The sequence below is a fragment of the Maniola jurtina genome, chromosome 15, assembly GCF_905333055.1.
Source record: "Maniola jurtina chromosome 15, ilManJurt1.1, whole genome shotgun sequence".
Classification (NCBI taxonomy): domain Eukaryota; kingdom Metazoa; phylum Arthropoda; class Insecta; order Lepidoptera; family Nymphalidae; genus Maniola; species Maniola jurtina.
In genome coordinates, this window is record NC_060043.1 from 10,738,680 (window position 1) to 10,765,553 (window position 26,874).

The 26,874-nt window shown below is 35.9% G+C and overlaps 1 protein-coding gene across 5 annotated transcripts in view; it reads left to right on the plus strand.

Annotated features, from left to right (window-relative positions):
• Positions 1-5,762: 5,762 nt before the first annotated feature.
• Positions 5,763-26,874, plus strand: part of LOC123872828 (POU domain, class 6, transcription factor 2) — a 220,366-nt gene continuing 199,254 nt past the window's right edge. For all 5 annotated transcript variants that reach the window (XM_045917381.1, XM_045917385.1, XM_045917386.1 and 2 more), the window contains exons 1-2: positions 5,763-6,081; positions 18,300-18,393. The gene's annotated coding sequence lies outside the window, so the exon portion shown is untranslated. The remainder of the gene's footprint in view (positions 6,082-18,299; positions 18,394-26,874) is intronic.

Below are 26,874 nucleotides of genomic sequence, written 5' to 3' on the forward strand. Positions count from 1 at the left end.
ACCGTACTTATACTTATTACCAAAAAAATTCAAATGTGTTAATAAAGAAAAAATTATCTAGTATTTTCAATTTTCAATGTAAGATAGGTAAGTATACCAAGTGGGGTATTATATGAAAGGGCTTTACATGAACGTACATTCCAAAAAAGGTTTTGTTCCTTTATATGCATAATAGTTTTTGATTTATCGTGCAAAATGTCGGAAAAATACCCGAGTAGGTACGGAACGCTCGGTACGCGAGGCCGACTCTGACTTGGCTGGTTTTTATTCGAAGACAGCTAATGTAAATTTAAAATAAATTTGTTGGACTCTAACGGGTTAAAACCCTTACAATACAGAAACAAAATTATTAAAACTTGAACAAATTTCTTCTTCAACCAAACTTTGGATATCATCCCTAAAGCAACAAAAGAAAGTATTCTCGAAGTTATAACTGAGTTTCATTTCATTCATTACACATTCATGCCTAGCCGCTCCAATTTCTTCACGGTTTCATGCCTGACAACTATTTCGGATGTAGATAGGGTTGGCACTTTTATAATAAACTAGATGATGCCCGCGACTTCGTCCGCGTGGTGGGTTTTTAAAGATCCCGTGGGAACTGTTTGATTTTCCGGGATAGAAAAGTTGCCTATGTCAATTACAGGGACACGTAAGCTACCTCGGTACCAAATTTCATACAAATCGCTTAAGCGGATGGTTTTATTGGGAATCCCGTGGGAACTCTTTGATTTTCCGGGATCAAAAGTAGCCTATGTCCGACCCCGGGATATAAGCTAACCGTGTACCTTTCGGCAAAATCGGTTAAACTGTTGGGCCGTGAAAAGGTAGCAGACAGACAGACAGACAGACACACTTTCGCATCTATAATATTAGTATGGAAGTATGGATAATTTCAAAGGATCAGCCTGACTGTCCAACGCGTAAACGTGGCTATATAAACATAAAATTGTTTCTTTTGTTATATTTATTTTTGTAAATGTTTTTATCTATTTATTTTTATTTTAAAAAATCTTTTTTGCACACAAAGTATACAGAGACAAAAGAAACAAAGAAACAAAAAACTAGGAACGGAACTTCACATCAAGCAAAGGCAGTTTTATCTCTGATGGTGATCTTTGCCAGACAACCTTTACAAAAAATATATACCTTCGGTGTTACTAACATTTTATTATATTCGAAAGCCGCCCACTGCGATTGACCTATATATTCCAAAAAAAAAAAAGGTAGCATATCTAAGCTTACATCAATTTAAATTCGCTCAATTTAATTTTACTTTGAGTTGGATCGAGTAGCAACCCTAGCTAGAAAACGGGATTTCGAATTAGCTTGATGTATTTTTAAGATTTTTGCGTTAAATTAACTTATTGCTATAATAATATCCTATATTTCGTTTAATTTATAAAATATTCGAAGATTATAATTCTTTCTTCATTTCAATTCGAAATGTGAAGGAGGTAGGTAGGCAAGTAGGAATAAAGTTTGTGATTTTTTTTGACTACTTTTCGTGGCATAGATAGATAGATATTGCGACATGGCAATCGGGGTGGGAAAGCCCCGCACATCCGCATAGCACCTGCACTAACCCCGGTGCGGGATAGCGCGGGTGACGTGCGGGTGAGCGGGGCGCCCCCTCCTTGCCAACTCGACCTGTCGCGTACTATACTTGTGCTGAGTATAAGACATTGCTACCATATTTCATGATTCAATGTCAACGGGAAGCACCCTATAGATTTTGATTCCCTTGACGGGTCTTGCTTGACAGACGCGACAGACAGGCAGATAGACGGCCAACGAAGTGATCCTGTAAGGATTCTTTTTTTCTCTGGAGATATTTACGAAATCCTTTAAATAGGCCGTGAACTTTTCAATCAATCAAGTGAAACCACTGAGCTCAAAATATTCAATTAAAAGCCCAAGAAAAATTTCAAAACAAAAATAAAACCGACTTCAAAAACCACAAGCACTAAAAAGTAAAAAAATTTTTTTTTTACTTTTTAGTGTTTGTGGTTTTTAAAGTCGGTTTCATTTTTTTTCTTTTGATTTTATTTTATTTTAAGTACAATTTTTACTTGCCCCACTGTACTATAGTTACCTATGCTATGCCCAGTTAAAACCCTACTGTTTACTAAGCTATTACACTGACCGCGAGCAATTTGCTCTTATCCATTGAGGAGTTCTGTTCTCCATCTCCGAAGATATTCATCAGATCTTCACCAAATTTATATGCCAAACCAAAAACCATTTAACTTTCAAACCAAAAAAAAAAAATCCAAATCGGTCCACGCGTCTTGAGTAATCGGGGAATATACAAAAAAAAAAGAATCTGACGAATGAGAACCTCCTCCTTTTTTGAAGTCGGTTAAAAAAGGGGTCCATTTTGATCTACTAGACTAGATTTGTTACTTTTTATAACGGCCCGACGCGAGATAGAGTAGTGTAATATAATATGGCAGACGGCGCTCTAATGCGATACCCTATTACGTGTGCTTATAGCAATCGTCTTGATATAAATTAAACTGATATCATTCAAATGCATTAAACTGTTATACAAGAGTCATCACCAACATGTCAACCCATCGCCGGCCTACTACCGAGGACGGACCTCCCTACCCTTTTACAATATACCTACCTAACCGGTACCCAAATAATAATTATGAGCACTTTTTAAACATTGCCTAGCCTATCGCAAATTTACCAAAACATAGCTATCTTCACTCTAAATAGAGACCACGATTGATGCAAAATAAGAATTCTGTGAAAAATGCACGAAATGTAACTCGACCAAATAGGGATTTAAGTTTTGACAGGAAGTAGTTATCAATGTTTAAATTAAATTCAATGATTAATCAAGTACAAGAAATTTCAATACGTAATGGAAGAAATCCTACAATAAAGATAATTTGGCTGATTTGAGATTTTGACAGTATTTAAGTTAAAATGATCCAAATAGGTAAGTACCTACCTCAACGCATGGAATAGAACCATTCAAAGTAATCGGAACTTGATTAGAGATTAAGATTACGTTATCATCTCAATTTTTATGTTGTTCATTTGAAAATGGACACGTAATGAGTACAAGTGATCAATTATTTAGCGAAAGGCAACTTTCGGCCGATCCAAGTTGGCCGGATTTAAAGTTGTGACGTCATTTAGTTATTTAGGTTCACGAGTTGTTTTCCAATGATTGGCTGCTGTTCGTTGTCTAGTTTATTTGAAATTAGATGCTATTCCTGAATCACTTGTCTAGTTTATTGTATCAGGAGATCTTTTGTGATATGTTGAAAAATTGGATATGAAATGTTCAACTTTTGAAATCATACATTTGTTGCGTATTTTTGGGTTTTCTCGGTTTTATTGAGTGTAGGGAATGAATAAAAGACCGAAGAATGATAAGTGTCCATCGACAATTTTTTGTAGTTTTAAGATTGATCTGAGGATTTAATAAAGCTTTTCAAGTAGGTAAATTACATTGGTAAGTAAGTATCGGGTATATTGGCTATTTATTATGGACGGGAAAACGTCGTAATTTGGTGACTCCATAATAAGATACGGCTCAAAGGTCGAGTGATTTAAGGAAAGAGGACACGTGGACATAGCCCGTGATGTTAGATGGACCAGGTGAAGTAAGAGACTTGAGGAAAAGGCGAATACTTGACTCAGGCATAAGTTGTGAGGACATTATCGGAAAGGTCAAAAGAGCCACATTCTTCAGTAAGGTCGGCTGATTGGCTGACGACTCTACAAATTTTCGCTCAAGAATCAGGTTCTTGGTAAATTTTGATAGATAATTTTAATCAAAGCATCTAGGTCTTGGTAGGTAAGTCTAAGTACTTGTCTGGTCACCTAAAAGGGGTGGGTGGGTGGAGATACCTGTAACAATTAACAATTTTCCTATTAAAAGTTTATGGTAAGTATTTACTTTAGTTTACTTTCAATTAATTAAAACTGTTTAAGTAAGTAAGTATAATACTTGGTATTTGCAAATCATCCTAATACCTAAGTTTTTACAAGTCAAATTCTGATTCACATTAGAATAGCGTAAGTATTATGCTATTTTCTCCTTACTTATTTAACTTGATGTGACGACTTCAAAGTTCAAAAACTTTCGACACGTTGCAGTAGATTCTTGAAGCGATTATCAGAATAATTTTTAGGGTATTATAAATTATTAAGTATGAGTAGATAGTAGATACATATACTTAAATGGAGTTAAACAACTGATGGAGTTTTATTTGGAATGGTTCTCCCAATAGGTACATAAGTAGAGTACTTAGTGTTGTTTAGTAATATAATAGATACGTACCTACTTACCTATAATGGTCAATGATGTGTGTTACAGATTTGTTTAAAAATAAGAGGGAGTTCCATAGTCCCAAGTGTGTGTTGTTGTAACTTGCAGCTGTCACTAAGTTAGTATTTCTTCAGTGGTAGTGGAATGATACGTTCTTGAAGTGATTCTAAGACGACCCAATTTGACAGGTGACAACTTGTGGCCTGTCAATTGAGCTTAGAGCGACAATAGTTTCAGTGTATCGAGTTATTGTCTTGAGGATGCAGCGATGTCTATGTACTTAGATACTTATACGTATCGAGTACGTATATGTATGTATCGAGTTTCTTGCAGATTCTTCTCGGTAGGAAAGGCATTCCGGACTGGTGGTACTTACCTACTTAGATGCATATCACCCTTCTTGTAAAGATGTAATTGTATAAAAAATATTTTGATATTGGTTTTGTAGAAACAGTAGAGTTAAGTAATTGTATTGTTTGATAAAGTTTTACTAGTTGTAACTACTTACTTTCGTATCTAAGACACTAATTTCTCTCGGTTTCTTTGCTAACTTTAAGTAGGTATAAGAACTTTGTAAAATAGCACGTAAATTAAAATAGCGATGAAGCTTCGTATTTGCTATTTTTTACGTAAGTATTTGCAATTTAGTATCGCATTGTTATTGATCTATGATGCTCTTAACATTAGACTTTAGAGCATAGAGACTATGTAATGCAGAGACTAGAGTCGTGCACTCAAATCGAGTAGTTTGGAGTGAAATGGCCCACTAAGGTGATGCGCTGGAATCGCCGGCTCGCACCGATAATGCATTGTCCAGTTACGAACACCCCCGAAAATATAGCATGCGAAAAAACCGTCCACGCCACCTCCCGCTAGCGTTAATGTCCCCCCACCGCGCACTAAGCTTCTTTTTTTAATACATAACTTTTTTTCAAGATGCATTTTTACATGTTTCGGCCTAAAACTTTACACACCCAGCAGTGCGAGTCGACAAAAACGGTAACGCCTATCGCCGCTCGGATTTCTCTTTCCTGCCGCGGCAAAGCGTCAACCGGACGATAGTGGCGCGAGCGAAACAGCACCATCCGTGGCCACTGTTTCGTCTTAAACCAAGATTAAGGCTCTATTCCGCAATTTCAGACACAAATTCTTGTCTGCGACGCGTCGTACGTGAACGTTTGCTTTTCGAACTCTAGTCTCGAACGTAAACAACGTTACGCATTGCGTTCAATTGTTGCATACGGTTAGTTAAAAACCAGCGGCTTCTGAAAGAAGGCGAACGATATACGTCTCACTCTAGCGTCCAGTGCGAAGGCATTCGCGCCACGACAATTGAGTTGAGTTGAATTGAATTGAGTCGGTTAAACCGTAAAAATGGTGCGGGCGGGCATAGTGCCGCGAGAAAGAGACGAACGAAAGGCGGGTTGGCCGAGACCGCTGCCTTCTTCTCTTCGACTTACGCCGAATCGCGACTAGTGAACGTCAGCGTTCTGACGTGGACGGCCGTATCGCGTTCGCCGGGCTTCGTTTGACAGATAGAAAAAAATTGTTTCGCGCGTCTTTTGACAGATAAAACTAAACTTTTTAGTGCGTTCGGAAACTGGACTGTATATTTTAGTGCTGTTTACTGTTTTTATGAAAAAGGAGAGATATTTGCAGTGTAATTACCGGCTTGGAGTGGCCGTTGGAACGATTTAGAGTGATGAATCAGCGAACGCCGGCTAATTAACAACGTCACTGCTACGAAAACAAATCTTAATACTTCCAACTAATAATAATCGAAAATTGTAAGTACTTTTTATATTTTATAGCATTATAGCGTCCATATGAGACAAACTTTTTAGTAATTTTAACATTTAACAAACATTAATATTATTATGCCCCATTAAATCTCTTTGAAATAAAACTACGTACCTAGTAACGAAAAAAAGAAAGTTATTAAAAACTTAAGTAATTATTTCAAATTATTCAAACAATGTATTGCACAAAATAGTAAAAAACGCACGTTTAGCTTGTAAAATACAGTCAGTGTAGTCACTTTTGGTAGAGTTTGACTTTTACAAAGTTAACGAATGCTTGGAAACTGTCAAAAAAGTGTGCTTAAAACGTAGCGGACTATAAACCAAACAGTATTGTTTAGTTTTGCTCTACAAGAGAGTAGTTCCGTGAAAATTTATTTAAAAATTTCTCGCTCGGCGTTTTGCCGCGTTTTGTGAAAAAAAGGAAAAACGTGATTTTTCTCGATAAAGAGGAAAAGTTGGGCACTGGGCGGGGCGTCGAGCGAACAGCTGATTGGCGTAGCATGTGTCGGGTTTTTCTGTAGGTATTTTTTGTTCGTTTTGTGTTCGCGTTGTAGTGGAAATTTTAATATAGCCGGGTATATATGCGATAGGCCCGGTTAATATTGTTGTTATGTGCAGCCTGGAATGTTTTTATTCGAAATGAGCTAATGATTTTTTTGTTAAACATTTTAAATGGAGACGCAATATTTTGAATTAAATTAAATAAGTGCTCATTGAAATTAATTTTAGAATAATTAAATAACAAATATAAATAATTGATCAATAGAATTAAAATTAAAACACGTATTACTTTTAATTTTTATTAAGTCATAAGTAATAAAAATAAATAAAATGACTACATTATCCAATTACTTAACATACAATTTCATTTAATTACTATCCAATTTTATTTCAAAAAAATATAAAATTCTATTAGTTTCAATACCACCATGGCTGCCATAGTAAATCATATTATAGGTATACTAAGCTGCTATACCTACCTATCCATCTTATTAGATTTTTAATTATCGAAATAGAATTCATAAATTAGGTACCCACTTAAGTATTTATAAAATAAATTTATTTAACATAATCTCTACCTAAAAAAGTAATATTACCATATTTTTTTTAATAAGTATTTAATTATCTACTTACATGCTAGGTAGGTATGTGAATTGCAAAGTTTAAAAATTCTGTAAAAAATAATTTTTAACAATGCACCTTTTATACTATGCGACACCGATACGACATCCAGCCATTCAAATTTCAACGTTGGTAGAGTTACACCTACTTGTATGTCACAAAGTTTCAATTTGTACTATAAACTATATGAATTTTGGAGAATTTTGAAGATTTTGAAATTTAATTTTCTATAGTTAGAGATGGATTTTTAACTTGAATTAATATTAAACAGTTTGAGATTTAGAAAAAACCCAAATCCACGCAGTGATGCCTGCGTAACTTTACTAGGGTCTTGTTATTAAACAAATTAAAAAATCATATAAAATTAAATGCACTAAGTAGGTGCTACAGTTGGTTGGTTCCAACAGATGAAAAATATGCCAAAACAACATTTAACTATTTCTGTAAAATATTATTATTAAAGGGTTATCCAAGAGCATTCCAACAGGTAGTTTCGGCATGTAAAAATTATCGAAACTAGGTACTCACCTATTTTACCGAATTTAATAAAGTAACCTACGAAAGGAAACCGTCACGACTTTACTAGGGTGCGAGCTTTCAGCTTACGGAGCTTTCATACATTGCAAAGCGTCAAGCCCAAAAAGCACTTTTAGACCTGATTTCTACAGACGTGGAATCACAGAAATATTTTACCTCCTACGAATGTAAATTGAACACTGACCTCTACTAATACAAGTAACTACATAGGTTCGCTGGAATTGCTATTGCCGACATGTTTTAAAGCAACTTGATTATTGCCATTTCGGCCATGATAGCAGCAGGCTCTGCGGTGAGAGTCAAGTGAGCATATAAAACAAAATGTTAGTGATGAGACATCTGTCAAAATATTTTCAACACACAACACAAAGTGTCAATTTTAATTCCCGGCCCGCTTGGTGGGGTGAGGTGAATCGGCACAAAAATATCTGTCATTTTGTATGGCAGTGGCTCTTCAAGCTGGCAAAGTCGCAAAACTTGGGAAAACGCAAAAAACCTGCTTAATAGTCTGTCGACTGATTGCAGTTACAACAAAAAATAAATATGGCACACCTTATCTAATGTACTCGTAATAAATGTCCATATCCATTGTTTTATGACTTTAGATAATTTTATTAGATGATGTGACTTAGGCTCAGCGCACACCGGCTGAGTGGTGAGTGCAATGTCTTTTTTGAAAACAACTCTAACTAAACTTTATTTACATTGGCATAATAGGGGCTGCGCGTTCCTAGTCTCCTATTTGTTTCATTGTACCAATTTCAACCGTATGTCGAAGGACATAAAGCTGAGTTTAAGTTGTAATGAACAAGACTCGCCACCAGTCCATTCGTCTATACCTAATAACTAATGAGTCAGCCCTTAGAGACACAAATGTATAAAAATATTTTTTACAAAAACGTCTCCTAAATTGCTTATGATTTTTGACAGTTTGACCAAATCACAAAATATATAGATTTTAGACAGTAGCAAAGTTGTTAAAGGCACGTTAAGCATTTAATTAAGGCAGATATTATAATCCACTCGTCTTTATTTTGGCAACCTAGCGTTTACTAATTAAAAAAAGAAATTTTTCACAAAAACTTTTAATGATCTCGGTATGTACGAGTACTTATCGTAGGTTACGTAGGCACGAGGTAATTGAAGTGTTATAGTGAACTTATTAAAAAATTAAACAAGCTGTCGCCAAATGCCTAGGCAGCATTAAATGGGTGTGTGATTCTCAAAACCTACGAAATTTTTGATGTCAAAATTTTCAAAGCTTTTGTATGTAAAGCTAAATGCTAAAGATGGAAAATAGATCTTCCTAACAAATCCCAATAAATTAAAAAACACAACTGCCCCGCCAAACATCGAATTAAAAGTAAAAATTTCACGTTTGAGAATGGCACCATATTGCCACCATACTTACCTATTGCTAAAAAAATTGCTTGTCACTCGGGATGAGTAGGTATCTCCCTAAGAAGTTCAACGATACCCCATATTCCACACATCCAAATCTATTCAGGCATTTAGAAGTTCTGCTAGAATAAGGAAACTCACATAATGCCTACCTACACACAAATCAACCCTGAAAACATTGCTTACTCTTTTTCTTTTTGACAGTGGTGTAGAAAAGTGCAAAACGCACGACGAAGATTTAATATTTATATATGAGTATAAAGGTACCCAGGCACTTGAATTGAACTGCAACTGAACTGCGCGTCGCGGCAGCGCCCCGCACGATATTCTCTCCAGCCGCGACGCGCGGCAGTGACGCGCTACGCGGTTGACGCTGGGGAATGCATTTACGCATCCCCCCGGAGGGAGGGTATGTGGGACTCGCCGGCCGAGAGGCGACCGGAATACCCACTAAACCCCAGCGGCGCTACTGCGCGTCGCCTGGCGACTGGGTCACGGGAACGGCCGAAGCAAACAACCGCAACCCAGCCAGCGACGTCTGCCGAGGCAGACCCTCCACCGGGGACCTGCTCGGTCCCCACCACCGCACCTCCGGGACGCACCAACGAAGTGCGTCCCCCGACCCTGGGACGCGCACGTCGCCCGTGTCCCGTCCTACGCTTCGTCCACTGTGCCCTCTGCTAGTCAGAGGGACACGCGGAGAAACCTCCCCCCCTGCCAGGTCATTAGCCATAGCCAACAATATCTCCGAAGAGAAATTATTAGCCATGTTACCGGGGCGCACCGGCCCGAACACTGCTCTTCCCCTCGGACGCATTCAAAAGGGACCAGCAGCATCCAGGCACACTGGGAGGTTACCTGGCTGGCGCCCCAGTTCAGTTCGAGTGCGTGGGCACCTTTAATTATGAATGCCTCAATACCTCAACGGTTAAGGAGCTGACTAAATTCAGAATGGCTGGCGGTTTAAACCTCACCCGTTGCACCATTGTCGTACCAGCTCCTATCACAAGCTTTACGCTTAGTTGGAGAGGAAAGGGGAATATTAATGATGATTAACACGCCAAATATTTCTTTAAAAAAACTATTAAGAAATTATTTATTTTTGGTATAGGCATCATCCCCATTCTGGTTGTAGCAATGACAGCTTTTGTGCTAATAGGGCTGGCTAAAATCCAAAGCAATTGGTTTAAAATTTTCTGACAATGTTGGTGGTCTCAAGAACGTTTCCTATCTTAACAAAATCTATTTCCATCTGATCACATCATTATTCTACTAAACTCTCATTGGACTAAATTAGTATAACTCTTGTGAGTCACTACTCAGTTGTGACTGTTTATTGTTGTGAATCACTCACACCAATTGTGCTGGGCCATTAGACGGAGATTGTTCTAAAATGCAATTAATATTTCGTACAGAGCAAACCTTAATTTAGATATTAATATGTTGTGCTAACTGCTAACTGAACCAGAGTAACTGATATAGCTGAACGGTATGGTATAAAAGCAGGCTTTACTTTGAGGAAGTCCATGATGTACAAATAATCAGAAGCTTAATTTGCTATAATCCGTTAAAAAAGGCAAATCTGCAGAGTACAACATGCAGCATGCGACATGCACCACCCGCCCTCCTCCTGCTAAGTATGCAGGAAAAGCCAGCCACCAAGCAAGCCTCGAGTTCCACCACACAAATCCACCACACACTCGACGCACGTTTCGCTTCGACACCGGAGCATCCTCAGGAGATGTGAACCTTACAATGCACAATTATTGTTCAGTGGGAGGGTGGGTGCATCCCACATGCTGCATGTTGTACTATACAAATTTGCCTTTTTTAGCGGATTATAGCAAATTAAGCTTTTCATTCTTTGTACAGCTCAGCGCGACTGGTAGCTAAAATCACGAGGTTTGACTGCTCTTATTAAATTTAAAACTGTCAAACTGTATCTGTCCTTTTCATATCACATTAGTAAGAGGATGCGAATACTCTAAAATTTAGTTGTGCTCAGTATCAATACTAGTATCTGCTTAGAACTAAAGGCTAAGGTAAATCTGCTCAGGTATAGACCGCACTTTGACTTTGCTCATACTTACGAGTAAGACACTGTTAAAACGAGACAGCGTTATACCGCTTGCATAAATCTGTTTCGTTTTAACTGAAACTTAAGTCTAAGCAAAGTCAAGTTGCGTGTATAGGTTAAGCTACCTATTTAAATAGGTAGCTTAGCCTACACCCTAAGCTACCTATTTAAATAGGTAGCTTAGGGTGACGTTTCTGGCCAAGTTGAAGTTAACATTAAGTTAGAAAACCATCAAACAGCGGAAAAACCACGCCTGAACCACGTCGTAACATGATGGGTACGCCTGCTGCAGACAATCATGATGGAGAAGTTGCAGGAAAATTGTGGATAATCTTATATGGATTATCTATCGGTAAAAGAATTTTCAGAATCGGATCATTAGTTCCGAAGATTACCCCCTACATACAAACTTAATAACTTCAGCTTCATATAGGATTGCCAGCTAATATCTTATTATATTGCATTTTACGGGCTACCCCGTATTGCAGGGTAAGAAAATACAGAAACCGTAATTGCGAAATTAAAATACGGGGTAAATAAAGCACCCGTATTTTTTACAAATTCAGCCGAAAGTGGCTGGTGAAACCAAATCCTGACGTTTTGTCCAGTAGAAAGAATATTTTCCTCGCGTAGACCAATACCCGCGTAGCTGAAACCGACTCAATATTAATACTGTGAAGGCGGAATTACAAGTTAAATGCAATTTTAAGTTAACATGCAAAGATTTTTATACTTACATTTGTTTCACAATATGAAGAGCTCTTAAAAGGAGTTTCTTCAAACAATAAGTATTAAAAAAATATCTAAATATGTAAAATACTGTCTCCCGTAAAATGTAAAACCCGTATTTTTGATGCCGGTGACCCGTACATCAAGAAGTGGCAGGTGGCAACCCTACCTCTTTATAATATTATAATGTAGATTATACTATGTTTATGTACTAAGGTACATAAACATACTTTTACCACCTAATATGCATAATGCAATCATAATTCAACTGATCCATAATCGAATAGAGTTATACTTAGGTAACTTCATTGCCCTTAAAGGGGCATGTAGGGACCTAGTTCTTCTGGTCTTTTTGCCAATGGATGATTGGAAAGTTAATTGGATCTTGCTGCTACAAAACATTCAAAAACAAGCTATCTATCTAGTGTAACGTACCTAAATAAGTAGAAACATCTTACAATTTTACGACAAACTGAATACCGTCTGACATCAAGTTTTATAACCGTTCAAACAATTACGTCTAATCAGGCCCAACTTCTTTCCCACTCTGGTCGATATAAAATGAACGAGTGTGAAAAGGACCGACGTAGGCGACTCCGCTACGCCCATCATTGTCTAATTGCTTTTATTATTTTAAGGCATCGTAATCATTATGGCTGCAATAAAAATTGTAATTACTTCTCATTAGTTCAATTAAGAATTTTCTAGACACGGTTTGGTTGATTATGTCGATTGCTAACAGCAATGTATTGTTGAGAAAGTGGAATTTTACTAGTATCTATAGATATTCTGAGTACAGATAGTGCAAGATGTCATGTCTGTTAGTTCGACTGCACAAATTGTATCCCAAGAATAAAAGAAGAGCCGGTGGTCAGATTCCTTTACTCAGTTAAACAACACTGCAATAAACATATTGAGTTGTATATCTATTATGAACGTTCGCAAAAATATTTAATTTCATTTTAAGACATCTCTATGTAAAATCGTGCCACGTCTGGACATTTACTCCGCTGTCATGTAGGCTACGAAAATGTGTACCTAACCTTCTATCTAACCCTATTATATTTTGCTAACATTTACTCCGGAAGAGTCTTTCAGAACCAAAAGACATGCTAGTTCATAGCGTATAATTTTTTTTAAATGCCCAGATTGATACGTTGTTAGCTTTATAAAAAAAGCGATAGGTAAATAGCATGCCTTAAAAAAAAGTAAGTTTCCATGATTGCAATAGCGTGACACAATGAGCTGTCACTTAAACATCTTAGCATGTCACTATTATTACAATCATCAAATAATAAAAGTTACTTAAAAAAAATGACAAAACAGCATTTGTGAAAAACAGTTTTTTTTTCAGAGAAGTTTAACTGTACAAAACTTTCTATATTTGTGGCACTATACAATGTTTATATTGCAATTTTACGACACAATAAATATTAAGTACTATTTGTATTCAGAACATACCAGTAATAATATAACACATTACTATTGGACTTATTTTCAATTATTTGTCATATCAGAATCAAAAAATGACAAGTGGAGTTTTTGGAAAAATCAGTAACAGTGTCAAAAGTTTTGCGCCGGTGGTCTCTTAGTCTATAAAATAGGCAAGGGGACTAACAATTGAGTTAAAGCGGGGCACTTATTCAATATAGAAGCCAAATACATTTTTATCTTGTACATATTTTTTTGCTAGCAGGCAGTGGCTGTAGGTTTTATTTCAAGTAGTCCTGTCCGAAAAAATATCTAATTTATTCTCAAGTCGCGCCTCCAGAAATTTTACTTTGAAAGTGTTAGTGTAATTAAAACGAAGTTTACATTACCCACGTGAATAGCACGTGTTTCCGTGTAAAAGTCTCCTTTGTCACGTGGATTGTGTCAATGAAGTGATAAATGCGGCGGGGACATGCTTGGGGCATGAGGGGAATTCGCAATTCCAATAATCCTATTCAGAGGTTATGGTCGAATAAAAAAACTGACATACATACACCCTGAAAACATTATCTACACTCTTTTTTTGGAAAGTCGAAAAATCGTAGTTACTCTCAAGTAGCCCGAAAGAGGTTTTACTATCATTCGCGTCACTTCCGTCCAAAAAAAATCTCAGTTACTCTCAAGATTTTCCGTTTTACTGTGTAAGTGTTAATTACTGTAATTAAGATAGAGTTTACATTACCCACGTGGATAGCACGTGTTTCCGTGTAAAAGTCTCCTTTGTCACGTGGATCGTGTCAGTGAAGTGATGAATGCGGCAGGGACATGCTTGGGGCATGGGGGGTTGGCGAAGTTTGAAATTCACACGACAAACAATGTTGTTTTACACGACTACCCAAAAGCGGAGTGCAATGTTTTCAGGGTTCATGAATGAACGTGAGTTTGTTTATTCCACCATAAGTTCTGAATGCTTGGATTGATTTGGATGAATCGTTAGAATCATTACATCATTGTGGAGTTACATCATTTGGAGAGCACTGAATGAGCAGCATCATTCAGTGCTCTCAGCGTAAATACATTCAAAATTTAAAATCTTTTACTGTGTCATTTGTTCTATCTTTACGTATTTTGTTTCTTTTGTGTTCGTATAGTAATTCATTATTAATCATCTAATTAGTGTAAGTGGCACTGCCGTTCAAGTTAGATGTAAAAAAAAAAAACATTCCGAGTGACACTGGCTATGATTTTTATGAAAAAAAAAACAAATATAGCGGCTGTATGGCGCCATTTTCAAATGTGAATGTTTTTTAACATAATAGATTGCTTTAAAATCTAATCAAATTAGCATGTCGGTGACGCGAACTTGAAGTTTTTGCATCCTGAAATCGCCCAACGCGCGTAAAGAGATTTCCATTGGAATAATCTTTGACTTTAAAAAGTATTTTTTTACAATAATTAACTTAACAATAACTTAATAACAACAAAGTCACACCTACTAGAACATAAGTATAATTAGCAGTCCATGAAACACATCATAAAGTCAGTTAACTAAGTAAAGACAACTTTGTTACGTACGCGAGTGAACCACGTGGTTCGGTTAAAATTCGCACCCTCCCCGCTTCGCCCCTGTTACAAATGCGTAAGCGAAGGGTTCGCATTTTCGCATCGAGGGATAACCTAGTTAGGCAAGAAAATGTATTTGATATTTTTATAACATGTGTGATTGGTAGTTAGTTACGTAGCATAAGTTTTTAAACTAACCATTATCTTACCAATTTTTTTTTGTTTTTAACTATTTAAAGCTACAAAAAAAATACCTTAAAGTCGTTCGGTCCAAACCACGTGGGTTTATTTGCTGGAGTCCTATCCTGAACCATGCCTGCATAATTATACTGAATTCACATATTTCTAAATACTTAAATGCATAATTATTATAAATACTATGTTGTTCACCTACGTTATAATAGCGTCAATTCAGATCTTCTTTAAACTAGATTTAGAGTATCTGCATCTTTTTCTTTTTAATATTGCCAAAAAAGGGCGGAAAACGAATTTTAAATTAAAAACTCGTTTAGTGCTACTCTGCAAACGCTATGCTCAAGATTGGCAATTAGAGTCATACACAAGTTACGATGTTTGATAGTTTTAAATTTAATTTTAAGCATTTATGTCCTTTTCTTATTACATTGGTAAGAAAAACATGCGAATACCCTAAAACTTAGCTACTATCAAAATCAGTAACCTAAAGAAGTCCTGTAAGTAGGTACATTGCTTCTAGAGCCACCCGGTTGAAGCTGTGGGTTGTCAGTCAAACACTTTTAGAGTTTTTAACCCCCGACCCAAAAAGAGGGGTGTTATAAGATGACGCGTGTATCTGTGTATCTGTCTGTGGCTTCGTACTAAGAAGAATTTAAAACAGTCGGTTTAATGTAAAGAAATAATCAATAAATTAACTATAATAATAGGTATAAAATAGCTATATCTTTTCGGAATAATCACATAAAGTTACCTTCAGTCTGACCTCCAGTTAATTGCTATTTTTAAATTAATTCAATAATTAATTTAATGACACATAATGACATCAGTGCAAATTAACCATTAAATTAGAGTCGCGTAATAAAAAAGCAAATTGTTTTCGTAAAAACCTTGGATGATTGATATTAATTAATATTTACGATTATTATTAAGGCAATGCGCACGAAATCATGATATCATATTAATATTATTTATCATATTTTACAACAACTTATCACTCTTACGTAGTTGAAATTAAAAATTTCCCATATAGATATATCATGTTAGTAGTTTTTGAGTTGTGAAATTTTCAGAATTTCAATTTTACAATATTTTGAGTATTTACCCATATTTGTAAAAATATGTGGAAGGAAAAAAGAGAAGAGGACGACCAAAGAAAAGGTGGATGGATTGCGTGAAAGAGGATATGCGTATAAAAGGGGTAGATGATACGTTGATGAATGACAGAAGAGGGTGGAAGAGGAAGACGTGTTGTGCCGACCCCACGTAGCATGGGATAGGGTCTGGAAGAAGAAGAGTCATCATCAACATCAATCCATTGCCGGGTCACTACTGAGCACGGGTTCCTCTTGGAATGACAAGGGTTTGGCCATAGTTCATTGGTCTTTAACAGGGCTCTCTCCGTCACTCGTTTCATAAAATCGTAGTTCCAATATCATTTGAATATTAAGCAACCAAAGTCCATGAAATTTTGCAGACATATTCTAGAAACTAATATCTGTGTCTGTGGTAGACATAGAATAAAGATAGATAGAAGGAAAGACATAGATATTAGTTTCTAGAATATGTCTGCAAAATTTCATGGACTTTGGTTGCTTAATATTCAAATGAAATTGGAACTACGATTGTGTGAAACGAGTGACGGAGAGAGCCCTCTTATCGTTTGCGAATCACTGCGCTGAACGCAAGGCACTAAAAGCCTGTAGGTTTAGTAATCTGGCAAGCTTTACTTTTAAGCTTCTTACTTTGTACTTCATAGCTTACATTTTCATGAAAATAGATCAAAAATGCAAAGCCAAAGATAATGTTATTTGTATAGAATTTTGTAGCAATCAAGTTAGCCCCATCATGTCACACAAAAACATTTTGAATAATTCAAAACGAGAACGAATTTTATTTCAAACAATGAATTTTGTCCCTTCTAAACTTTCAAACTGTTATTTTGACATAGTAACGATATTTTTTTAACCCTCGACCCAAAAAGAGGGGTGTTATAAGTTTGACGTGTGTATCTGGGTACCTATCTGTCTGTGGCATCGTAGCGCCTAAACGAATGAACCGATTTAATTTAGTTTTTTTTTTGTTCAAACGCTCGCTTAGTGAGGAATTTTGTATGAAATACACAGATGTGACGCCATACACATTTGACGTAATTTGGCGTACTTTTTTAGTTAAATCCATAATTTAGAATGGTTAGCAAACTTAAAACTAACAGTGGAGGTGGTTTTAACAAATTTTGGAAGACTCTATTTAATAATTAAATAGAAAGAAATAATTTATTTATGACATAGGCATGTGGGATAAGATCCGAAATGAGAAGATCCGTAGAAGAACCAAGGTCACTGACATAGTCACAACTATTAGAAAGCTGAAGTGGCAGTGGGCAGGCTATGCCTGTCGTAGAGGCGATGCCCGTTGGAGCCGGAAAGTCCTTGAGTGGAGACCGCGTTTAAGCAAGCGTAGTAACGGGACGCCCTCCAGCACGATATAAAGCGGCTGGCGGGAAGTGGCTGGGTGAGGAAGGCTGAGGACCGGGTGTGGTGACGCTCTTTAGGCAAACCTATGTCCAACAGTGGATGTCCACAGGTTGCTGCTGATGATGATGATAGGCATTATCCCCATTCGGCAATGCTATATACCTAAGCTGATGATGCCCGTGACTTCGTCCGCATGGCCAACCATGAAGAACTGTCAATCAACTGACTGAATAGTTCGATCCAGCTGCTTGATCGTCTAGGGCCTACTTTATAATATTTTTACATTTAACGTTAACAGGGCTCTCTCCGTCACTTATCCATACAATCGTAGTCCCAATTTCATTTGAATAGGCAACCAAAGTCCATGAAATTCTAGAAACTAATATCTGTGCCTGTGGTGGTTTAGATTTTTCTAAAAATATGTAGTTTTAAATTACAGGGGCTCAAAGATTTGTATGTTATACCGAATATTTTAACGGAAATCTGGAAAACATAGATATTAGTTCCCGGAACGTTTCCACAAAATTCCATTGAGTATGATTGGTTAGTATTCCAATGAGAGACGAACTACGTTTGTATGGAGCGAGTGACGGAGAGACCCCTCTTAACGTATTAAAATAGAAGTTATTTAATTCATCCAAAGGGAACTAACCAGTTATTTTTATTTGGCACAGTCACGGCGCTGAGTTCCGGACGGCGGCAAGCTGTTTTACCCCTACCTGAAAACGTCCTCCCTACAAAGGGACTTTCTATTTGCCAGTGGCTCCGGTAAGTCGATTATTACATTATGAAAAATCCTTTTAGCTCTTCTATAAGTTAAGATAAGAGCTTCAAAAAAACTTGTATTAGTATTTATTATGTTTCTTACAATATTTTGCCTTATTTAGTCATAAAATAGGTCTTAACAAGTGTAAATTAAAAATTTTCAACACCCCCGACAAGTGAAGGTTACAGTAACTAGAAAAGAGCTGATAACTTTCAAACGGCTGAACCGATTTTCTTGGACTATTCCAAGCCTACGATCCAAAGTATCTGAGTTTTCCAAAACATCATTTTCAAATAAATAATTATCTATATCTAGGCAACGTCCATCTCGACAGCTTGACATTTGTCAATTGACACTTGAATATTATGAACCTAAGGGTTATCTAACCTTCTTTTCTACAAGAAAACTAGAAAAGAGCTGATAACTCTTAAACGGCTGAACCAATTTTTTTGGATTATAGCTAAGAACACTCTCGATCAAACCATCTTTCAAACAAAAAAAAGTAAATTAAAATCGGTTCATTCGTTTAGGCGCTACGATGCCACAGACAGATACACAGATACACAGATACACAGACACACAGATACACAGATACACACGTCAAACTTATAACACCCCTCTTTTTGGGTCGGGGGTTAAAAAGGACGAGTCGACATTGATGGACTTTATTTTTTCAATGATTTTGCTTGGTATAATTTGACTACGTGGTTTATACACGTCACCTAGCAGCATGTCAACTGCAGTAGAGTCGTAAGTGGCTTGTCAACTGACTCACTGACTGGTGGTCAATTTTCCTTACCTGAAAACTTCCTCCATACAAAGGGACTTTCTATATGCCAGTGGCTCCGGTAAGTATATTATTACAATTATGGAAAAGCTTCTTTAATATGGAGAAGTTACTTGTACCTATGGTTTTTAACAATTGTTAATTATTTATTTATTTATTTATTTTTAATCCTTCAAACTGATTACCAACTAAGCTAAGAGTGTAAGCTTTAGAAAATGTAGGCTTATTTAACACTTTTTTATTCGCCTTATTTAGTTGTAGATCTTTTTACAAGCTATGAACTCTATAATGGCTGAACTATCTACTGTGTTCTGTCAAATATATCGTTTTGTATAATTTGACACAGTTTACACAAGTCTTGTATGGCTCAGAAAACACGTCCCTGAAAATGCACATTTAAACACTTCCTTACTTTTTTTTGCAAAAGGACTTATTATTTAACAGTGGCTCCAGTAAGTCGCTTACTTATTACATTATGCAAAATGTTTAAGCTCTTCAAACTGAGATCTCTATAAACTAAGCTAGAGTGTAATAAGTTTTTTTACTTGTCCTATTCTGTTGTAGGTAATTTGAAATAACCAGGACATGACTTGACCGGCATTTTTTGATGAATTTTTTTGGTCTAATTTATGCACGACAGGCAATCTGTATGTCTTAAACTACTACTACTAACTAAGTTAACTAATGTTGGAGAAAAAAATAAACTAAGTTAAAAGTATATTTTTTTGTTACTTTGCTTTCATTTGGTATCCTACCTACGCATATTATATGGGAACTTTGGAAAATAATATTTTAGGTTTTATTTGTTTAACGCATAGTGATATGAAAGTTTAAAAATAATATTTTAGAGGTCGATTTAAATGCCTATTATAAATTATTATTGAAAATGTTTGTAGCTCTTCACAAACTAAAAACAAAGTTAGTCCGCGCTGTAAAGTTTTTTGGTTATTATCATACTAGTAGCACTTTTTGGTTAAATTATGGAATATAGGTATGCGAGTCGTTAAATATTTTAAGTATTTTGTTTAAAAAATCCCATGAAGCTTATCGAACTGAGAACTAAATAACCGTTCCGATTTTATGTCTTTGCAGTTCTGTCTGTTTTTTGACTGGCCAAATGTTTCGCCAATATTATGCATTGGCGAAACATTTGCTTACATAAAAACATGTTGAAAACTCTATTTTCTGTTATACATGCCAAATTACGTCTACGTGTACATGTAATTTGTTGAAGAATAATTTGCTTGACATTTCGCTAAACCTTGGAAGTCAAAGAATTAACCCGATTAGCTACAGTGCGAACGAAAACTAAGCAAAACAAGTTATGAGATTTGCCACATACGACGATCTGTCAAACATTCATATTTTTAATGTCTTTTGGCGCAAACTCATAGTAATAATGATCATACTTCGCTTATTATAATATGCCTATCTAGTAGTCTTTAGTTGAAATAGCAACATTTTGTTTCGAATTAATTCGACGTAAAACCGTTTCACATTTTTCCGATACGATATCGAGGCACTGTAAAATGTTTGAGAATTAAAATGTGATTTTCGCGGACAATATGAAAGGTAACTAAGTTGTCCATACATTTTATTTTAAAAAAATCAAGCTATTTTGCCTCCCCGCTGCTGTGCCCGTCGTCTGTAGTAAGTCGATTCTATTTAGGTATCACGTTTTTTTGCTGATGGTACCTAGTAAAATCTACCGCATACTGAGTTCAAGGGTTAAACTAATAAGTTGAACTAGTGGGATCGAACAGTTCTAATATGTAATTACTAATTAGGTAGGTATAATATGTATTATACTATTTATAAAAAAAAAAATATACAGGTATTTTTATTTCAATATAAAAATACAGCCAACAGTTACAAAAACCGTCATAGAATAAATTTTCACTTCAAATAGATAGTCACAATTTTATTGGTATATTATTAAACAGTAGGTATACACTAATAAATTACACGATTAATTTTTTACCGATAGTTTTTTTATGACCTTACCTACTCCAACAATACCCAATATGTTGATGGTTAACAACAATTATTTATAGAGTACCATCATCACATTAATTTCCACTTCATATAGATATTAATGTCAACTATTAACTATTATTAATTTTCCACTGACAGTTTTTTTTGCTGACTCTGCTCCAATAATACAGTACACAAGTTGATGGTTTTAACAGCAACCCATTAATTTCCATTTCAAATAGATATTAATGTCAACTAATAATTTTCCACCGGCAGTTTTTTTGTTGACTGTACTCAAATAACACACATGTTAACAGCGATTATGCCGTCAATGCATAAATTATAGGCAGCGTTAATGATACCTCCACATCTGTGAAATATCTTCGCTTAATCTTAAGTTAATCTTCGGTTATCGTCTCTCTAGTATCGGAAGGGATTTCAAAACCATAAAAATTGATGTAAACGTATGTTTATCTATAAAAGTTTATGAGTAATTTAGAAGTAATGCCGCTTATTTACGCTGGTATTACCAATACGCACCAATACCACGGAACTGTGTGTTTACTTTAGAATAATTAAACGATTAAAGAAACTGTTAAGGAATTTTGGGGATCAATTTTATTATGCCGGATCAAACAATTGGAAAAGAGTTATTAGTACATTTTTGTAAAGAACTCCATACGAACCTAACTACTGACTAAATCTTAGTCAGTTTCTCGATCAACGAAAATCAACATTTAAATAGTCGAAGGTCTTTTAGTTTAGTTAGGGATTGTGTAGAACAGAATTTCGGCACAATGCAATGGTAATTCTGATGGCAACTAAATAAAATATTCGCACTCTTTTCTTACCAATGTAATAACAAAAAGATAGACAAACATTTTTAAAGTTAAAATTTTCAAACCTCGTAACTTTAGGTGCCAGTCTTGAGTATAGTACCTATTAGTTGAGTATATTTGTAGAGTAGCACTAAAATTCTGAATTGTTAATTTAGAATATTAATAAAAATTTCATTTTCCCTCCTTTTTTAGCGATAGGTATCAAAAGAAGAGATCTCTAAAAGTTTAAAGAAAGACATCGACACTTTGAATGTGAAAGCCTTTTTTTTCGATTCTGATTAGGCATTTGCTATAATATTATTATTATTTACCAACGAATGCTAAATAACCAGCCTTTCCGATAAGTGAATCACAATTTCACCGCAGGGCCGATTAGATCTCCGAGAAACGCTCATAAATCCCTACAGCAGTTCTGTTTAGTTTGGAAGCTCCCAATCCAATAATTATACGATAATTCATACTTTAATAAATACTAATAAATCGTTGCCACACCGCCGCATTATCCACTATTACACGATGTAATTATAGCCAATAAATTACCAAATAATACATCAATCAGATGTGTTATAATTTTATTATTATTTTTTTCACCGCTCGGCTCGGTTGAGGCAATTTTATTAAAATTATACGCTGGTTAAATTGGGGTAGCTGGAGGCAACAGAACTTAATTATATAGGTAATGTTTAATGATATATTCTGATAATAAGCTACCTGATCTTTCTCGGGTATAAATCAAATATTTCATTAAAATTCGAACCGCTTACAACCCTTTGGAAACTGTTATTAGGGTTAGGATAGGATTGCTTGCGAATCCAAAACACCCGGACTACTTTTCGATGGATAGCATTATCGCGACGTTGATGAATGGGATCGATTTGGTTCGTATAATTATTGTATTTTTTGCGGGCCCCGTTTACTGTAATTCGCGAATAAGGTTAATTGGGAATTAGATGGTTAACGGGTTAAGATGTGGAAAACGGATGAGCCTTATTCGAAATTGTGGCTAAGATTTAATGACGCAAATAATTTTATTGTTTTCGATAGTATAGAATAGATTTAGAATTCAGGTAGGTATGTAATGGGATGGGACTTTTGTTTCGGTGCGGTCACCATTTCAGCACCTTGGGACTCCAACATCTATCGGTTTTTCGAACTACCTACTCATGTGCCCTGATCATTGTCACTTCAGGTTCGCAACCCGGAGCTATCGGTTGCTCTGGTTCCAATACAAATCTCATTTTCTTTCGAACTCTATACGTATCTATACTAATATACTAATATAATATTATAAAGTATTAATATTATAAAGAGGAAACCTTTGTATTTTTGTATGTTTGTATTGAATAGGCTCAAAAACTACTGGACCGATTTCAAAATTTCTTTTACCATTACTTAGAGAGATTCTTCCGAATCCGTATAGGCTATATTTTATCCCGGAAAATAGATAGGATTTTTCGTGGTAGTGTCCACCCGTGCGAAGCCGGGGCGGGTCGCTAGTAAATAATATTTTGCCCGTCGAGCAAGCTTCACAAAGCAATGCTCAATGTCGAGCATGCTCGCACGTTGAGCCCTAGCATTAGTGTAAAGAGTTCTCTACTCTAAACCATGTCAGACCCTCGCCAATGTTCAAACCTTGCTTCGGGCGTAAGTTTGCATTTAACACCCTTGTTCAATAAATTATAATACGCAATTTAAAAGTTCTATTTTTTATTATTTGTAAACGACAAGGCTTGTCATTATGTTAAAGTACTTCATAAAACATGAATTTAAATATAGCAAACTAGCGACCTGCCCCGGCTTCGCACGGGTGGACATTTATTTTTTCTATTTTCCGGGATAAAATGTAGCCTATACTAATTCGGAAGAATCCCTCTAAGTAATGGTAAAAGAAATTTTGAAATCGGTCCAGTAGTTTTTGAGCCTATTCAATACAAACATACAAAAATACAAAAATACAAAGGTTTCCTCTTTATAATATTAGTATAGATAAAAAATAGTGCATAGAATAAATTCACACATCGGACTTCTTCACTTGTATCAAGTTTTTCAAAAAAGTTTACATTACCTGACGTATGACTGAGAATTGAAACCATTTTTAAACAATGTCGTACGTCAAAAGGATAAAACTAGGTACCTATAAGACGAGGTTCTAAACTTAGGAGTCAAATTCCTCGGGAAATTGTGCTAAGGCTGCAATAAGATCGCAGTCAGTGTTGGCTGGCCATCAAATAATAATCCATACCAATATTATAAATACGAAAGTGTGTCTGTCTGTTTGTTTGTCCGGCCGGTTTTGATGGAATTTGGTACAGCGTTAGCTACTTTTAATTCCGGAATAACAAAGAGTTCCCACGGGATTCTTAAAGGTTCAGTAACCGATTTAGGTATATGAAATTTGGTTCAGAGGTAGCTTGTGTCCCTGAAATTGAGATAGGCATTTTATCCCGGAAAATCCACCACTACAACCATCATAGGCCACTTTTTATTGCGGAAAATCAAAGAGTTCCCACGGGATTTTTATAAAATCTAAAGCAACGTGGACGAAGTCGCGGGCATCAACCAGTAAAATATACTTTTTTGTAGTGGGGTAAAAAAGCGACAAGGCTTTTTGTCCAACAACATGTTGCTAGTGTAGATTCCCTCCACGCGACTCGCGCCCGCGTAGCGATGCCTCGGGCGGTACGGTCTGCATAAATATTACTCGTCCAATAAATTATAATATGCAAATTATTAAGTTTACCTTTTTTGCATTCATTACTCGTAACTGATAACATTTGTAATTGACTTTTGTAATCATAGGTTTAGTATGCTATAATAAATACTGGCTTTCTCTTATTCTTTGACTTCACTCCATCTAAAATTTAAATAGTTTTGGAATGAAATAGTCTATAGATATGTAAATGGAAGGCAATGTAATCATTCTTGAATAATTAGGTACGTATTGTTACAACCTTAAATAACAAGAACATATGTTTTGCTATTTTCGATTGACGTAAAGAAATATGCAGCATTGATTAGCAAAATACCTATACCAATGAAATCAGCTCAGTTTGAGATCTAATGAGTCATTCTGGTAATTTGCTACCCAGCTACAGGCCTAGCTTATAGCCTGCTGGGCTGACTAGCAACAAGCTACCCTAGCGAAAAAACCTTTTTGTGGTCCATGGAAAATTGATCTACAAAATAACTTTAATAAACTTAGTTTCGGAAATTGAGTTGTTTATATAATAACCGAGTATTAGGGACTAACAATATAAATGCATAACAGAAATAGCCTTAGTGCGAATTTGCAAAATATTGCTAGTTTTCAAGAATCAATAATGTGTTAAACGGACGTAAGTTATCTGTACTTTCTAAAATTCGTAGGTATATTTTGCAATACTTTCAGCAAAGTTTACGCTGAGTTCTGATTGTACATCTACACAAAGAAAATCATTTTCTAAAACTGTAAGAACTTGTACTAAGGTTGAAGAATATTTTGGGATAAAGTATTCATTCCGTAGCTGAAATAAAAAATTAAAATAAAAAGTTTTCATATTATCAACTTTTTTGTCAACGCTACACAGCATGACCTTGATTATAATCGAATACTTAGTATTTTTGATTAAGCTAAGTGCATTCGCTCTTTTAATCGCCCATTTCGAAATGTTTGCTATTTTACACCTATTCCACTTTATTTATTATTGTTTTCGTTTACCGGCTGCTATTCATTTTTCGAGCTCTAATTTATTAATAACTAGCTGACGCCCGCGACTTCGTCCGCGTGGATTTCCGGGATAAAAAGTAGCCTATGTGCTAATCCAGGATATTATCTATCTCCATTCCGAATTTCAGCCAGATCCGTCCAGTGGTTTTTGCATGAAGGAGTAACAAACATACACACACACACACACATACAAACTTTCGCCTTTATAATATTAGTGTGATGTGACTCGATGATGCCCGCGACTTCGTACGCGTAGATGTAGATTTTCCAATCCTGTGAGAACTCTTTGATTTTCCCAATTATTATATAGATATTGTATATTATATTTTATCATATTTTATCAAACTTAACTCTCGTACCTAATATGAAAGAAGAAATTACTCTTTGTATGCAATAAAATGGCCCCCATGGTAATTTCAGAGTAGTAAGTACCTTTGTAATTCGCCCCAATTAGCTAACTACGCGGAAGGAGGCACTCCATTTGATAAATTGGTTAAATTTCACTAGTTATCAATGGGGGGCAGATTTAGACAATCATTACAAGAGGTCATTTCCTTTTATTTTTTTATTATCTACCTACTTAATACGTTATCAAAAGGTTTTAACTATAATGTAAGTCAATTTTAGTGAGTACACAGAAGTGGAAAGGAAGATAAGCTAAATTCAAAAAACCTGATACCCAGAATGCTAAAGAATGAAGAAGAATGGGAAAGTACGCTAAATCAAACATCTCATAAAAACTTGAGAACAATTTACCGATAGCATATTGGTCGTTATTGCTGTCGTACCTACTAACTTACTCATCTACAAATTCTGCTGCTCAGAAAAAGTAGACGACTTGGTATGTTGTACCTGAGGCAGCTTCTAACAGCTAGGTACTCGTAAGTAGCTCCAATTTGCTCCAACTCCAATTTGAGCCTCGATAGCGCAACGGTTAAGGAGCGGACTGAATTCCGAAAGGTCGGCGGTTCAAACGGCAAACCCCACCCGTTGCACTATTGTCGTACCCATTCCTGGCACAAGCTTGACACTTCATTGGAGGGGAAAGGGGAGTATTAGTCATGAATAAGCATGGCTGATATTCTTTTAAATCATAACCCTTTTTGGCTTTGCCGCAGTCGGGTAAAAAAAAATTTCGAGAAAGAGGTTAGCTACTGATCTAACTTACTTAGCGCCT